We start from the raw sequence: 17097 nt of genomic DNA, 5'->3' as shown, positions 1-17097 counted from the left end.
GGAAGAAAAAACCCACATGCACCAACACACACACACACACTCCCCTATTCGCTTAAGCAAGTATCCAGGCATCCAGGAACTGGAAGAGGAACAAGGGCAGCCAAGGCGACTCGGCAAAAAAGAAATCTCTTAGTAAGACCCAGAAACACCACCTGCCATCAGAAATACTGTTCAGCATATCAATAGATAGGAATTCCTGTTACAAATCGCATTACTAGGAGCTCACTAATGCTGCCATATGACTTCTTAAAGACACCAAACCACTAGATGACTCAGCCTATTAAGCTTTGCAACCAAGTTATTTTTGTGCATGTGCTTGATGTTGCAGTACATCATCTCAACTTGCAGCACGACTTACTCTGCTTTACTAGTTAATGCACCAGTCTCTTTATTGTTCATCTGTATGGACACCACAGAGCAGCAACTAATTTACGTTGTATAAACTTTGTTTGTGCCTATCTGTATTTTCCTCCCTTGGGCACTGGTTTCTGAAGGGCTGCCCATCTCCTCCCCTTTCTTCAAGCGTCCACCTCTTCCTAAGCTAGAGCAGCCAGGCAACACCTTTCAAAGTTAATTCTGTCAGCTAATATTGCAGCCTCCCTTGTGCTGGAACTAACTCAGCTGTATCATTAATGTACACCTTTACATAAGCAAACATCTTTGCACTGTAAAGTGACAAACTCTGTGTAATGGTGAAACAGGATTAGCCAGCACTCTTCACAACAAAAGATTAAAAAAAACAAAACACACCTTGACATACATGTCTTCCAGTGATACCTACATGTATATTAATGTTTGGTATAGTTATATCCAGTAGGTTTCAAAAAAAAAAAAACAAAAAACCCCACACCACCCAAAATGCAACACACAGCAATTCCATCTGTGCTCCCAATTGGAAATGAAAAATAAATTGTGGCAAGGTAATGTTCAAAGTGGTTAAAGAATGTCTGTGCAAATCCTTACTATATGCCATTTATATAGGGCTAGTAAGTTTTTGTTGCCCTTGAGAAAGAAGCAAACAAAAAAAACCCCATGTCAGTACATTCAAATCCCAAATCAATACCTATATATCAACAATACTTTGTAGTCACCCATAGGAGACGCTGCAGTAACTATATTAGCCATGAATACATTCATATTTCCAGCCCTGAAACTTGGTTGCTTCCTACCCTGACATTTCATACCCCTGACAAGGGAAAAATTCTACACTATCCAAATTAATTCCTTTTCTGTTTTTAAGCTTGCTGTCATTAATAAAAACAACCATACCACATCAACTTAAAGGTCCAGCTGGACAAGTATCTTATTTACACATTCTGCCAAAACAGCTTAGGAGTAGGGCAAATAGTAGTGCTTACAGCACATGCACTTTCAAACATGAGTGATGTACAGCTCAGGGACCTACTACAGTGGTGATGGCTGCTTTTTCTTTGCACATAAATAGCCATATAATTTATATTTTTTTAAATAAATAGTTTCCAGTGTAATGGGAAATTGTACTATTTACAGCTGCTTGAGCAGTGTCCGTGATCACTTTCAGTGTGAAGGATTATCTCCCTTTGTTTTGAACCTGACACCTCTTATCATTTACCTAACACACATTTATCCTTGTGTTCCTTAGACACCTCTACTCTGCTTGCTATCTCTGTGTATATAGTCCAGAGGCCTCTGGTTTCCTTTGCTTGCCACAGCTTCCAATGTGGAAGGCTGTCAGAGCCACACTTCCTACAAACTCATGCAGATGTCAACACAGGCTTTTACTCACCTGTGCCTCACACGATGTCTCTCAAATAAGGGTTGACTATAGGCCCATGGCAAGAAAGCCTGATGGAAATTGCCTCTGGAGCTGGTTCCCTCATGTGGAAACTAATCCTAGCAGTGGCTCAGGACCCAGCCAAGGGGAGACAAAGCCCACAAGAAGTACAGTCATATTTATGTCACTGGCAACAACCTGAACAGCAAGTCCATCAACTCTGCAGGTTGGCAAAGAACTTCTGGTAATGTTTAGAATTGCCTACTGCAATTCTAGTGCAAAACAACTTCCAGGGTGTAGCTAGAGACAAAAAGGACACAGGAGTGCCAAAGACAGCATCAGGCACCCACTGCCAATATAGCATGAACTCTTTGTACCTTCTGCTTGGCTATACTTCATCTGCTCTGTAGAACGGCGAGGCAGGTAGACCTTGCAACCAGTATATGCTAATGCCCAGAAATTCATTACATATATTAGGACATTAATTAGGTAGGGATAACACAGTAGAGCAATTGTGCATGTGAGAATTACACTTATTGTTGATGACTTAGTTATAACTGTATTTAATGAGTATTTGGGCATTGAAAACCTACTGGCAGTTACAAAAGGCTGAAATGCCTTTAAACAAAAATCTGGCCCATACCCTCTTCTCACAGCCAACCTCTTCTCCGCTTCAGCAGTTTTCAGTATTTAAAATCCAACAGAATGACAAGCTGAATTTCATGCTTTTCTTTAATTCCAAGGTTGACTCTACATAAAACCCACTATCATTTACATTCCTACATAATACCATCATGAGAAAGGCACCCAGGGTTTGCTATGGCAACCCAACAGGAAACACTCCCATTTCAAACATCTCCAATACAAGGATCACAAAGATCCCTTGATGATTACCATCGATTATTTTCCCCAGCTTTTGATCAAGAGCCATGTTCAAATTCAATTTATTCTTGCTCAAATGCATCTGCTATTTTCACCCGACTTATTTTCTGCCATTTGCTGTGGGTGTTTCATTAGCTTGACAGATTAGACTCTTAAGTTTAAAGTGCAATACAATACAAACCTAAGATATATTCATTACAAATACACACTGTGCTAAATCTATTACCTTTTACCCTGTCATATCTCAACCTTAGCAATACAAGTTTTTACGTCAAATTTCAGTGTCTTCCTCTCTGATAATCCTCTATCAGCAGTGTATAAAAATGCAACCACTTTAAAATCTTATGCTGGTAGCTTATTTTTTCATTATCAGCAAGTTATACTATGACACCAAAGAAGCCACCTTACTAGCAGCTGGATTTTCCACAGACTAAGTCCAGATCCACTGGGGTATGCAGGTATCTAGTTCTTACTGAGATCTGATAGTTATCAACACTTGAACAGAAGGCAGACATGGTGGGTTTGCAGGTCTGAACATTCAGGAAGCTGAAGACTTTAAAAAAAAAATTACTGGATGATGTGTGGTGGCTGTTCAGTCAATTGCCATTGACTTAGAAACCAGGCTTCTTTGGCTTCAACTGAGTTAGGTCCCAGAAATAGGACTCTGGGAATATAAAATAGGGAATGATAGATATTCACAGGGAGAGCAATCGGGTTAATCATGCAAGTTTAAGTTTAAGTTTAGTCTTTGCCCAGCTTTTAGATGCTCGGACCTGATAAAACTCAAATTATCCTTTGGTCCATCCTTTGATCAGAGGAGGTGATTCTCCCCCTCTACTCTGGTGAGACCTCACCTGGAGTACTGTGTTCAGCTCTGGGGTCCCCAGTACAGGAAAGACATGGGCCTGTTAGAGCAGGTCCAGAGGAGGCCACAGAAATGATCCCGAGGTCTGGAACACCTCTCCTATGAGGAAAGGATGAGAGTTGGCGTTGTTCAGCCTGGAGAAGAGACAGCTGCAGGGAGACCTTCTTGCAGCCTTTCAATATATAAAGGGGGGGGGTCCAGAAAAGATGGAGGGGGACTTTTTACCGGGGCCTGTAGTGACAGGGACAAGGGGCAATGGTTTTAAACTGAAAGAGGGCAGGTTTGGATTGGACATAAGGAAGAAATGTTTTATGATGAGGGTGGTGAGGCATAGGAACAGGTTGCCCAGAGAGGTGGTAGATGCCCCATCCCTGGAAGTGCTCAAGGCCAGGTTGGATGGGTCTTTGAGCAACCTGATTTAGTGGAAGGTGTCCCTGCCCATGGCGGGGGGGGGCGTGGAGGGTGGAACTAGATGATCTTTAAGGTCCCTTCCAACCCAAACCATTCTGTGAGTCTATGACTTCAATACAGTGAACTTGATCTTGTTGAATGCTGAACATACTCACTCTCAGCTAACAAAAAATTTCGCTGTAATGCACATTTACACAGCAAAGCGAGCAATAATCACTGCCTCAAACTAGTGAAAGGAACTCAGGTAGCAAAGTCACAGTAACATATGCAAAGATATGAACACAACATTTGTATTCTGGTTTCCAGTATTTTACTATCCAGTCTGGCCAGCTTAAGCTAGCACAGATGTAATCACACAAGTTATAACCACAACTTCATTTTTGGTGCAGAAAAAGGTGGGACAAACTGAGGCTTCTGCTTGTTCTGCTGATTTAGACCAATTACTTGCTCCATTTTGTCACTTTTTCAGGCTCACTATGTACTGCTGTGCTCATGGACATGTACATATCTCTATGCCACAGAGGTTTTCTGTATGGGCTTCAGAGCTTTCCTCCAAGTTGTGGTAAATTCAATTTTAATTTTACAGACCTCTATCACTACTGGATTAGCATAGAGGACATGACCTCCCTGTGAAATCACTTTTTAAACAAAAGGTAAACTTTGAACCTTGAACTAAAGTTAAAGGATAACAGAGATGGGCGCTAGAGCAATACTTGGCAAATATTAGTCGCATGCAGTGGACAGATGCTCCTCTGCTGTACCTCTAAATATTTTGGTATGCTGATGCAGAACATATCTTTAGTTTTAAGGGTTTATTTACACAGAACAAAACCAAAAAACTTTGAAGCAGCTAGAGGTTAATATTTTGTGCAAGTCTAGGAATTTACTTCCTCTGCAGTCCATCTAGAGTTTGGGAATTGAGGGCTACTTGTTCCCACAACTGACATATTCCCTACCATCCCAGTAATTTCCTTTGCTCCAGTGCTTTACTGCTGTGAACAACAGCTTAAGTAAATTATCAAGTTTTAAACCGCTCTACTTCCTAATCAAGCATGCAGATGGTTCACTGTCTCTGATTATTTAATAACTTAAATAGAAATTGTGATTACACATCATCTCAATAGCTTGTTACAACATGCACATCTTGGACTCAATATTTCCAAATTGTGCCTCTAGGTTTTAAAAAGAAAAAAACCAAAAAACAGGAGCATGCAGTCCAACTTATGAATTTTTTTCTCCTTTTTATAAAGGACTTCATTAGTTGATAGCAAGGCAGGAAACATCTCCCTGTCACTCCTTTCTGCCTTTTATTTGCAACAACAGTACCGACACTAATACAAGAGCTTGCAGATCATCAATATTCAGGGAGAATTAATCCCAAAGGCAGAAGGGCAGGCAGTGTTACGTGACAAGGAAGCAGCCCAAGAAAAATCAAAGCATTCCTCAGAAACAACCTAGACTTGACAAACGCTCTCTTGGTCTACACATTGGCAGTGGCACTGTACCAGAAGAATATGAACTAGAACAGTTTAAGCACAGGTGCAAAGGCTCTGTTTATCTGTTCTCAGCAGCTACGGTTTGGCAGCATACTGGCATAGAGAAGAACTGGTAAGAATTCTAGTAAGATAAAAAAATGCAACTATCTTTAGATTTTTTGGACTCTGAATTCTCAGAATAACGGAGATGCGGATGTACTGTTTGCTAAGAAAACCTTTTATGATGAACTGTCATCAGTATTGTAGTTCCTTCAGTGGCTTTTAGAACAGAGAAATTAATCATGACTTAAGTGTAGAGACAAACACTAAAGAGAGTCAGTATCAGTTCTTCTAAACCAGAAGTTTGGACCAGAATTTGAATCTCCCTAATGTGGATTCCTGGAAGTAAGATTTTGCTTCATCTCTAACTTAGATGAAAAACAAATCAAAAAATACCTCTGCTTCCCAAGGAGACTCCTTCTCCTTAGAACTTTCAACAGTTGCTTTTGTGTCTAGTGTGTCTCAGGTCTTGAATGCTAGAACCAGAAAACTCAGATCAGATCCAGTTCCCAAATCTCTCACCATCAATGCATTCAGAGCACATCAAATCCCTGAAATATGGGTTGGTGATACGTATCCAATATATATTGATAATTTTACCATAAACAATTCTAGATTTGTGAAGTATACCATCATGTCAATTTCTGCTTATTCTTCCTACAAAGTTATTATTTATTGCATGGCAAACAGTCTTCTAACAGCATCAGTACAAGTAGCTCAGTTTTTTGGTTGGGTTTTAGCATTTGTTTTTTCCCTCCTTTCTGGTGATAACAGCATAATTTTTCACCCCCAGTAGTTGCACGGAGCAGTAAGCACAGAGTCAGGCTTGGCTCTGAGCAACACTGATGGGAACATTCCTTCCAACTTTATTCCAAGGATCCATTTGCTTAACATTACCTTACACAGCTTTCACTTGCCTCTACAAGAAAAGAAAGTGATGAAGAAACTGTGCTACATCCACTCCTAAACTTTTTAGCTCTTGTTCACAAAGTCTGAACATATTGCATCCCTTACTCTTCCTCCTTTGTTCACAGGACAACTAGCTATCAAAACCAAGCCTATCACTAATATCTAAACTCACAGAAAAAAAAAATAGATGGAAGCAATTCAAAGCACTTCAGAGGGGAGTTATAACATTCACCACAGTTTAGGAAGTGACAGTTTCTTACATTTTGTATTGAATGACAGTTTGATCTACAGCAACTTCTGTGGAAATATTTCTGGTATGGACCCATGCATTTTTTGCCCAGAAAAAGAAAGCAGGCACCATAAGACAGTACTGGAGTGTAGGGAATGAAGGAAGAACTAGTCAGACTGCTAGTATAAGTAGCACTCCACATCAAGCTGCTAGGGAAACAAACTACTAGGGAAACATGAGGAAAACAAACACAATCTTCAGGGGAGTCAGAGGTCTTTCTACACCAACTGCATGTACAAATAAGTGTTACCTGAGAAAATCCAGAACATTCTAAAACTTAACATCTAACAACAACAGAATACCAGCATGAGTGGCATTTAACAGTGACAACGGAGACTCATTTGACTGTCACAGCAACTTTAAGTTAATCTGCAGAAAGAACTGTCATCAGTTTTTCCTGTTGGACAGTTACTAATAGAAAAATGCCTTTTTTTCTTTCCTTTTTTGGTTTTTTTTTTTGCTTCTACAGCTGATGTATATATACATATATATATCCATACCACCTTTTATCTGTGCCACTGGCATCTGTTTAAATAGCTTTGTTTGAACACATCTATCCATATCCTGAAGGACAGGAGTCCAACGACCAAACAGTCAGTTCATCTGGTCATCTACCGAGTAGCTTGTTTGCTCTTGGCTATCAGTTTCTATTGGCAGGCCAAAAGGGAGTGCGGGAAAGTAACAACACCCAAAAAACTCAAGCCAGGGATTCAACAAAACCTTTCACATTGTAAAATGTGAATTATATCCTAAAATACATTGAAAAGCCCACTATAGAGCCTTGAGAAACTCCTAGAGACAAAACTGACAACTACTGCTCCATTTTGTTTTCTCTCCTATAGCTTGACATTTGGTTACATGAAGACTTCCCCTTTCACCCCGTCAGATTTCTTGCAAATGCAAAAAGCCCCATATCAAGCAGATTTCCCTTCTCTGAATGCCATGGCATCCTTCAGATTTGGGATGCATGATTTTTTTCCATACAAAAGTAATCCAACTCTTTCCCAGTATCATACTTTTTTTTTTTCTGGGTTTTTTTGCACTACCTTCTACACTTTATTACAGTCTGTCAGACATGACATAAGCTAGGTACATACATTCATTATAATGAGGTATAGCTACCAAGATGAAAAAAAACTTTCAGTCTAAACTGTCACGCCACCAGTTTCAATAAGCCAATCAAATGAACTTGTTAAAACAGTCATGCATGGAACAAAAGGCCCTCTGGATTGCAAACTTTGTCCTTATAATAGCTGAATTAAAGAAACAGAGAGAGAACATTGATTTTTATTAAAAATTAAGGACTTAATCCAATACCCATCACTTCAATAGGTGCTGGATCAGAGAACTCAGATAAGCAATACATATTACCCTTCGCTGGTCTGTGCTCTGTTTCTTACTGTTTTCATGCTCCCAACCATAGTATCTGGAAGCTGGATTAAAAATACCACAAAAACAAAACAAAACACCCCCCTCCCCCCCAAACTTCACACAAATAAAACGTATAATTTTAAATAAAACTTAAAAAAAAATTTTAAATTTAAACCGCAATATTCATGCCAGCTTTCAAGAATTAAATAAAAATGCAGTTACAAATTAAATAGAAACTTTTTGAGGTTTGAAATTTCCAGTTGAGTTCAAATATTTCTTGTCAAACAATGCATTTCAGGAAAGTTTTATTTGAAAACTTCACTCTTTGGGACGAAGGTGATTCAGCCAGTTCTCACAAACCTGTGGTTGACACTGCCTGACTTAGAGATAACCGTATCCCATGCTCCTTCTAACAAAGTCATTCATCTTTACGCTTTTCAGCAAAATCTTTTAATTCATACAATAACTATTGCTATAGTACATACTGGATGAAATCCAGGTTGCATGGAAATCATGAGGAATTCTTCTGCCAGTAGTGCTGCCACGGGGTTTTCCCCAGAATATTCACCAATTTATCACAACCAAGGTCACAACAATTGGTGACAATTCTCTTCACACTCCACATGCTCTATGGTAGCGCAGCCAGATTCTGACCCAGACACATCAGGACAAGGAGCCTCTGGGTGATCCCTCAGAGTCTCCGGCAATTCCTGTTATATTTCCTGAGCCCTTCTGCAGTACCTCATACTCTGGGAAACCCATTACTCCCAAAGAATCACTATAAACTACAGCAGTGCAGACAGGTTTGAGAAAAAGGTTTGGACAGCCCAAGACATCCCACACACACACCTTGGAATTTTACAAATAACAAATCATGCAAGTTTGAAAGTCCTTGCAGTCTGCCCTGGAAAGGAGACAAGCAGTCCTCTGGACTATTTTGCTATTATGGGCATGTAACAGTCCAAAATAGATCTGAGAAAAGTTGCAAGAGTAGAATTTTCCCTCCCTCAGTGTCTTTTAAGACATTAACTGTTAAAATACAAATAACTTGCTTCTCAGGCAATATTCTTCAGATTTTGAAATAAGCCTCAAAGTAACTTCAGAAAATTGAGTGTTTGATATCTTAATTACTACCTCTGATCTTCCTTTTAATCAGTGTTTACTAACAGTTATGCCATTTGATATTTCCTCTTCTATGACCCCTAGAAAGCAGTGTCACTACCCATATTGTGGTGGTGTCAAGGAACCTCTTAAACAGCAGGCTTAAGTAGTAAAATCAAGGAAAAACCAATGCTGAACATTGTTTCAACTACTTCTCACCTGCTTCTGCTTTGATGACATCATCTTGCTCTTTGTAAACCATCTCAAGCCCAAGTATAAGGCCTAGCCTCAGACTAGCTATCCACTTTCATTCAACACTGAAATGTCAGCTCTGCCTACCATTTGGAAAGGGAACCATCACCTGCTAGTTCAATTTTTAATGAAGTGCTTTCATTCTTTCACACCTGATAGAACAGATACTTGGTTTTTGAGAGTACTAATATATCAGCAGCCTTCAAAATCCTCTGTATTGTCTCTTTCTTCATGAAGCTACAAAAATAAACAACCCAGCCAGAATTTAAAAACAAGCAACCCTCCCTCCAAAAATAAAAGACACCAAGCCAAAACCCACAACACACCCTGGCAAATAGGCTGCTGGTGTATTTAAACCAATGCAAATTCTCACTGTTACCTGTGCTTCTTCATCAAGTTCTCAATCATCTGTTACCGAGACTGTAAAAATCTTATGGAAAAAACAAATATTTTCACTGCATGCACTTCAGACATTCTAGTTTTGTTCAAACAGCAAACAGAAGAACACACTGGCCAGTGCTACCCACCCACAAAACTGAATCTTGTGGAACAAAGCATGCAACTCCTGGTCACCCAGGACTTTTAGCCACTGTCCATTACTTCTTGCAGACTGCCAGAACAGAGGTCTCTGCACCTGCTACATTCTGTAGCAAGCATCCCTTGATTTGAGAAGGTTGCTCTTTGACAAACACAGCTCACCTGAAATGGTTTGACATGTGAAAGTTGAAAGAAAGAACTGATATTCTGTGTGTAGGTCAAAAATAGGCAACCGCATTACCTAACAAAATAATATCAGATAAAACAGCTGCTCTTTGACCTGAAATATCCCCTAGGAAATTGGTATCTGGTAGTTACACAGCTGATCTACAGGATCACATCTGTTCAAGCTAAGAACACATTGCTCGGAGTTTGTGCAGTCTCTATCTGGAGTAGATTTCAAGATCCAACTGGCTAAAGCCCTGACCAGGTTACTCTCACCCTGCAGCTAACTGTTTTGAGCAGGAGGTTGGACTAGAGACTTCCTGACAGCCCTTCCAACCTGAATTATTGTAAGATCATATGATCTTACTGCACAGCTAATGCTCAGTAGTCCTACCAGCTGATAGGGTGGTGCTATTTTCTCCTTGTTTAAATAGGAAGGGCTCAGACATGGTTAGAAGAGAGATAACTAACCCTGCTTGGATTTTTCAGTGCCATTCTGGGCATAGTTTATTTTCTCAAGATCACATTATCACACAAATTCAACACAGACCATCCCATTTTTTCTTACTTTCACTTAATGCATATTACAATACAGAACCAAGGTAGCTTGTGCACACACCTTACAGAGAAGAATAGTTCCAGTTGGAAGGGACTTACAATGATCACCTAGTCCAACTGCCTGACCCCTTCAGGGCTGACCAAAAGTTAAAACATGTTGCTAAGGGCATTGTCCAAATGCCTTGTACACACTGACAGGCTTGGGGCATCAACCACCTCTCTAGGAAGCCTGTTCTGGGGTTTGACCACCCTCTCAGTAAAGAAACACTTCCTAATGTCCAGTCTGAACCTCCCCTGACACAGCTTTGAGCCATTCCCAGGTGTCCTGTCCCTGGATCCCAGGGAGAAGAGCTCAGCACCTCCCTCTCCACATCCCCTCCTCGGGAAGCTGCAGAGAGCAATGAGGTCGCTGCTCAGCCTCCCTTCTCTCCAAACTAGACAAACCCAGAGTGCTCAGCCCCTCCTCACAGGACATGCCTTCCAGTCTTATCACCAGCTTTGTTGCCCTTCTCTTCTCTGGACACATTCAAGGACCTTCACATCCTTTTTAAAATTGTAGGGCCCAGCACTGCACACAGTATTCAAGGTGAGGCCACACCAGTGCTGAATACAGTGGGACAATCCCCTCTCTTGACCAGCTGGTCACGCTGTGCTTGATGTACCCCAGGATGCAGTTTGCCCTCTTGTCTGCCAGGGCACACTGCTGGCTCCTACTGAGCTGCTGCCAACCAGCACCCCCAGACCCTTTTCCGCAGGGCTGCTCTCCAGCCACACCTCTCCCAGTTTATACTTGTGCCCAGCATTACTCCGTCCCAGGTGCTGAATCCAGCACTTGGACTTTTTCCATTTCACATTGTTGATGATTGCCCAATCCCAAATCTATCTAGATCCCTCTGCAAGGCCTCCTGTCCCTCAGGAGAGTCAACAGCACCTCCCAGTTTAGTATCATCAGCAAACTTGCTAATGGTGCATTCAACTCCTGCATCCAGATCATAGATAAAAATGTTGCACAGTACTGGCTCTAGAGTTGAGCCCCGAGGAACACTGCTGGCAAACCACAGCTCTGTAATCTTCCTGCAAAGCCTGACCTAGCTTCCAGAGATCATCCAAGCTGGTCATCTGCCCCACTTGCTTGGCTTTCAACACAACAGGATTGCCTGCTCCTGTGCAAGTTTCTAAAAAAAAAAAAACAAAAAAACAACAAAAACACCAACAACAAAAAAAACCCAAACCAAAAACCAGTGGCTCTTAAAAAAGGTGGTTCTTAAAAACTGACTAACACTCATGGACCCCTAAGCCCTCAAAAGCAGTTTCTCAGGGGACACTGCTAACTAGCTCCCTGGGTAGCTTAAAGTTTGCTCTCTTGAAATCCAGAGTAGCAACTCTGCTGATCTTTTTTCTCATTACACCAAAAATTTTACACTCTACAATTTCGTGATCACTGTGGCCAAGACAGCCACCTACCATCACACCTCCCATGAGTCCTCCTCTATTCACAGACAAGTCTAGGAGGGCATCTTTCCTAGTTGGCTCGCTGGGTACTTGTGACAAGAAATTATCTTCAACAAACTCCAGGAATTTCCCAGACTTGCTTGTCACAGCAGTATAATAGCTGTGTCTGGTGGAGTTACTCACCAATCCTAAATTAAAATGGGACTTTATGTTCCACTAGCATTTAAGAATTGTGAAAGAAACTGAATCTTGCTACACAAACCACTTAGTTTCATGAATTGCCCCAGAGCGTTTGTTCATTTACCTGAAGTTAAAACAGAGCGCTGGCTTAGCACTTACAGAGGGCTGATAAGAATGATTAATAATTAACATTCTCAAGTTCACATATGTGAAAGAGCTCCAACAAGCTATCCATAAGAATATCGTACCTTAATTCACCAGTCCTACTGGAAACGCATGTGCATTTTCCCCACCAGAAGGCATATTTCATAACATTAAAATATATGTTCCTCTCTGCATCAGCGACCACGCAGTGTTAGAGCATACCTGAGTTTAGCACATTGTCAGTCTGCTGAGAGCGCCTGAGTATCACAGTTACAACCTCTTTTATCCCAGAGGCACCAAAGAACAGCACTGTGCTTGTAAAACTTAACAGCCTCTAACAGCTGTAACAGGAGAACAGGCTCCTAGCAACCCAACCTGTTGACAGGTGTTCAAACTGCAATGAATTTTTCTAGAGAACAGACCTTGCCAAATGCCACCCTGAGAAATGAAGCCCTATCACAAGGGCAAACAGTCCAGACTGACAAGTCCTAGAGAAATAATACCCACAGTAATAATCAAATCTAAGAGAAGGCTTGCGCTTGATGCGTTTCAGACTGAGTAATCTTTAACAAAGCCAGACTCCATGGAAAGGGTCCCTTCTGACCCCAGAACAGCACAGGCAATCTGTGGCTTTGGCACAGCAGATACAAATGCCACCTTTGTACAGTGCCATTCCTACCACACAATGTTAAAGGCAGCTGCATAACACAGACAATAGGATAATGTTCTAGTGTAAATTGGACAAACACCAGCTAATATCTGGAGGAAATAACCCACTTTCCACTGGGGATAAAGACTAAGATTTGTATATGTGGTGTTTTGTTTTTTCTAGTCATAATAAACTTCCTCAGAAGAAAAACAAGTTTTCAGGAGTATTCTAGGAACAGCAGGTGAGTTCTAAATTTCATTTCATACAGAATTTATCCTGCAAGCATAAAATTAAATTATTTTTTTCTTTTACTTGGTAAGCAGAGAGAATAATCTCCGAATCCCTGAATAAGCCTTGAAAGTAAATAATGTTGAAATGACTGCAAATTGCATAGTTTAAGACTCTTCACTTGGACATGAAAATATCTAATTTTACTTGATCTTTATATGAACTCAAGCCTATCTTCTATTTAATAAAAATAAAAATTAATTCACGGAGATTACTAAAACAAGAGTTGCATGTGTTGAATTGATTTCCAATACAACAGAAAAATAACAAGAGGTTATAAAGTTGTTTTATTTTAGTGCCAGTAGAAAATTTTAGCTTTTAAAATAAAACAAACAGAAAATTCAGGCTTCTCCAGATGAAGACAACTACTCTTGAGACTAAACGTGTATTTTAAAAAGTTCATGTGACAAAGAAAATTGTAGCCAAGATATATGCTTTGTGTTCTGAGAAACAACAGCAAGATTATATCAATGATTCAGCAAAAGAGATATGTCATATTGCATTATGGGGGCTATACGGTGGCTATGAAATATAATTCCTATAGGGACTATTATAGACAAATACAGCAGATACCTTGGTAAAAAAAAAAAAAATAATGGAAACATCTCAGCAGTATCTCCAAATAAAAATGTTTTCAAGACATAGATATTTAAAGTAGGCATTTGTTGCAAACCAAACAAAATTTTCCTCCCTCCTCCTCCACTTTTGTTTTTTTCTTTAAAAAAAAAGCTCACCTCTTTCACAAGTGGATCTTCAGTTCTCCATTTAAAAAAAAATTATGTGACCAGAAAACTAGTTCCTCTTTCAAACGCTAATACAAATGCAATGAGATATTAAAAGTGAAGCACATTAGAAAGGAAGTCTCAAATTAATTTTTCTTTTAACTGTATTCAAGCACAACATTGTATAACCTGGAAAACTAGTGAGGTCATGGCAATAGATTTAAAGCTCTGGTGATCTGAATTAGTATGTGATTACATAGGCAGCTAATTACTATTATTTGCAGCTGATTCCTAACAGCTTAATAAAAGCTAGGTGTTTTTCTTAGAGGTCAGGCATGCAATCACTTATCTCCCCACCCCACCCAATGAGACAATGAGAAACTCTTCCCTTTTACACTGAGCTCAAGCTTCTTTTGAGGACAAGCCCACATTTGCACAGAGTCACATATCAACAGTTCATTATAAGAATATGCACAAGGAACAACCGTATTATTGAATGCTTTTGCCTTCATGGCAGATACTTCATGGTGAGTAGAGGATAGGATATTCTTTATTCTCAAACACCAGCAAAAGCATACCCCGAAGCATTTACACATGCTACCTTCCATTGCCTGCTGGACAGGGTAACAAGCCCATGAGGTTAACCACTACACAGTTAACACCAACCTGCTAGACAAGTCTCATGATTCACAGGGTAGCACAACATACCTCAGGACCCCCAAGTGGGCCCTGCTGCTCATAATGAATCTGCTCTGTCTCAGCAAGAGTTATGCTCAGCCACCTGATGCACCCCTAAGCACCAGTCTTCAAAACACTGTATGGGCTCCTCAACAAAACACATCTAAATCTAGCCTCTTCCTCAGCTTCACAACAAGCCCTTGACACGTGCATGAGATCTGGCATTCTGTAGCTATCCTCCAACCTTTCAATGAAAGGTCTCTGGTCAAGGACGATTCACAAACAAGGGAGAAGATGACCTCTTGTCTCAGATGCTGGGAGACTCCAGTGTCATTATTCCTGTTCAACATACAGTTAAGTTCTTCTATCAATGCATATACTGCAGATGCCAACATAAACATCAAATGGGTATTTACTAAGTCCTAAACCTTCTAAATTGCTGGGACACGAATGTCTTAGCCTAGTTCATCAACACTGTCTTTGGGATTACACCTCAGCAAAATATTTTTGGGAGCTCTGTGCCACACTGCTTAGTACGCTGCAAAACCCACCAGTTTCCAAGAGCTGGTTTTGAAAAGGCCCTGTTATTCTGACCTGAATTACCTCACCCAGAAAGTTTCACTCCCCTTCAGAACACAAAACCCACAGAAGTGGCAGGGACCCAGACACTATCACACTTGCCCAGGCCATCCAGAGGCCGAAGCACAAGGCCACCTCTGATTCCACTAAGCACATTTTTTTTTTTTTTTCATTCCACCCTCAGAGATAGCATGAAGATGGGGGAGCAGGGGGGACAAGTTTTCTGGTGATTTACTTCTGATCCAGCTCATTTCCCATAGATGTCCATTCTATAAAGGGCATCAAATCTAATACATGTTAAGGGAACACCACCTCATATTTCAACTGCCAAATACTGGAACCTCAGAGTCATCCCATTAACAACCAAAGATTAGAAGTCTACTTACTTGTCAGTTGTAAGCTTACTCCAGCTGAGTCAGTCCAGAAGAGCAGTCTCAAGAACTCCAGAGCCATTACTGTCCAGTAAATTTAATACCCAGTGCAACAAGTAAGGTCCTCCAATTTAACAGAGACTATTCTGAAGACCTAGCCACACTGAGAATGACTTCACAGACTCGAAGTCTCTAGAAAGCTCCCTGAGACACCCTCACACCTGATCTTAATGAAGACTTACTAATTTCCTGTTTGTCTAAACACCTGTATAGCTCTCAAACCTGTTTCTACAGCCTGTAAAGTAGATTAATAATTCCCCTTTCAATATTTTTGTTAAATAATGTCACAGTTCTCAGTGCGAGGCCAGGAACTGCTACTGCTTCATTTTATCTTGAGCTCAAGATCCATATTTCACTTACCGGTTGGTTCTATGTGCAAGTTATCTGCAACATGTAAACTGCTCATAGTTATCACTGGCCAGTTAACAAATGCTATAGCTATTCAGGCTTCCAACTGAAAACCAGCTTCTGCTTACTGAAAGAAAATCCTTTCCATAGCATTCTCCAGTTACCAATTTAACAATAAACTTTTCTTGTTGAGAGAGAGAGAAAGCTCTGCAACTCTTTTACAGGACCAGCTGCTTTCTTTTTCTCCCTGCTTTAGTCCTCTTTTCGCCGTGGAAATCTCTTTTAACACATGAAGAGAACTTACGATACCTGATGCTCAGCACTTGCATTAATCTAAGCAAATAAAGACCAGCTGCACCTGAGAAGCCTATACCCTGCCCTACAGACACATTCTGTTGACAGGAAGAGTGGTTACCCATAGAGACAGACTAGAAAAAGAAATAGCAGATTCATTTTCTTTGAGGTCTTGAAATCAGGATTTTGTGAAAAATACTTCAGTTCAGCAGAGCTGTGGCATCCAGGACTAGAATAACCACTTGAAATTCAACTTCATGCTGCATAGGATAGTAAATGAGTTAGTAAACTATCTGATTAGACTAAATATGATATCTGTGTAACGTTTATGTTTAGCAAGGAAAGTGTCTGCAATGTCACATAAAACACGTGATGACTAATTTTGTTTTATTTTGTCACCACTCTTTGTCTCCAAAACACTCATATTATAGCTACATTATTCTTCTGTTTAATTGGGGTAATAGGTGCAGAGGAATATAGGAAAAGAAAAAAGAAAACAGAACACAAGCAAACCCTACCAAACTGTATTTAAGTATCCTTATCCTGGCAACTTCTTGGCTTTACTTTATGCACTTTCAGTATATAGGCCAGCTATAGGGAGTTCTTCTTCCAGTCACCATTTGGCCAGAGCCAGGTCAAACTGGCAGAGGAAGAATAAGTTAAAGTGTCAACATGGAGTTATAAAAACATTGTCTTCATGATTT

General features: G+C 40.3%; 1 protein-coding gene and 1 long non-coding RNA gene across 2 annotated transcripts in view; one reads left to right on the top strand and one right to left on the bottom strand.

The window, feature by feature from the left end:
* Nucleotides 1-17097, bottom strand: part of ALPK2 (alpha kinase 2) — a 96396-nt gene that overhangs the window by 7895 nt on the left and 71404 nt on the right. The window lies entirely within an intron of this gene.
* LOC138683384 (uncharacterized) lies at nucleotides 12974-13937 on the top strand. Its single transcript, XR_011322949.1, has 2 exons — nucleotides 12974-13136; nucleotides 13237-13937. It is a non-coding gene; the product is annotated as an uncharacterized lncRNA (long non-coding RNA).

This window comes from Haliaeetus albicilla, chromosome W (genome assembly GCF_947461875.1).
Source record: "Haliaeetus albicilla chromosome W, bHalAlb1.1, whole genome shotgun sequence".
Taxonomy (NCBI): Eukaryota; Metazoa; Chordata; class Aves; order Accipitriformes; family Accipitridae; genus Haliaeetus; species Haliaeetus albicilla.
This window is presented reverse-complemented; position numbering and strand designations above follow the sequence as displayed.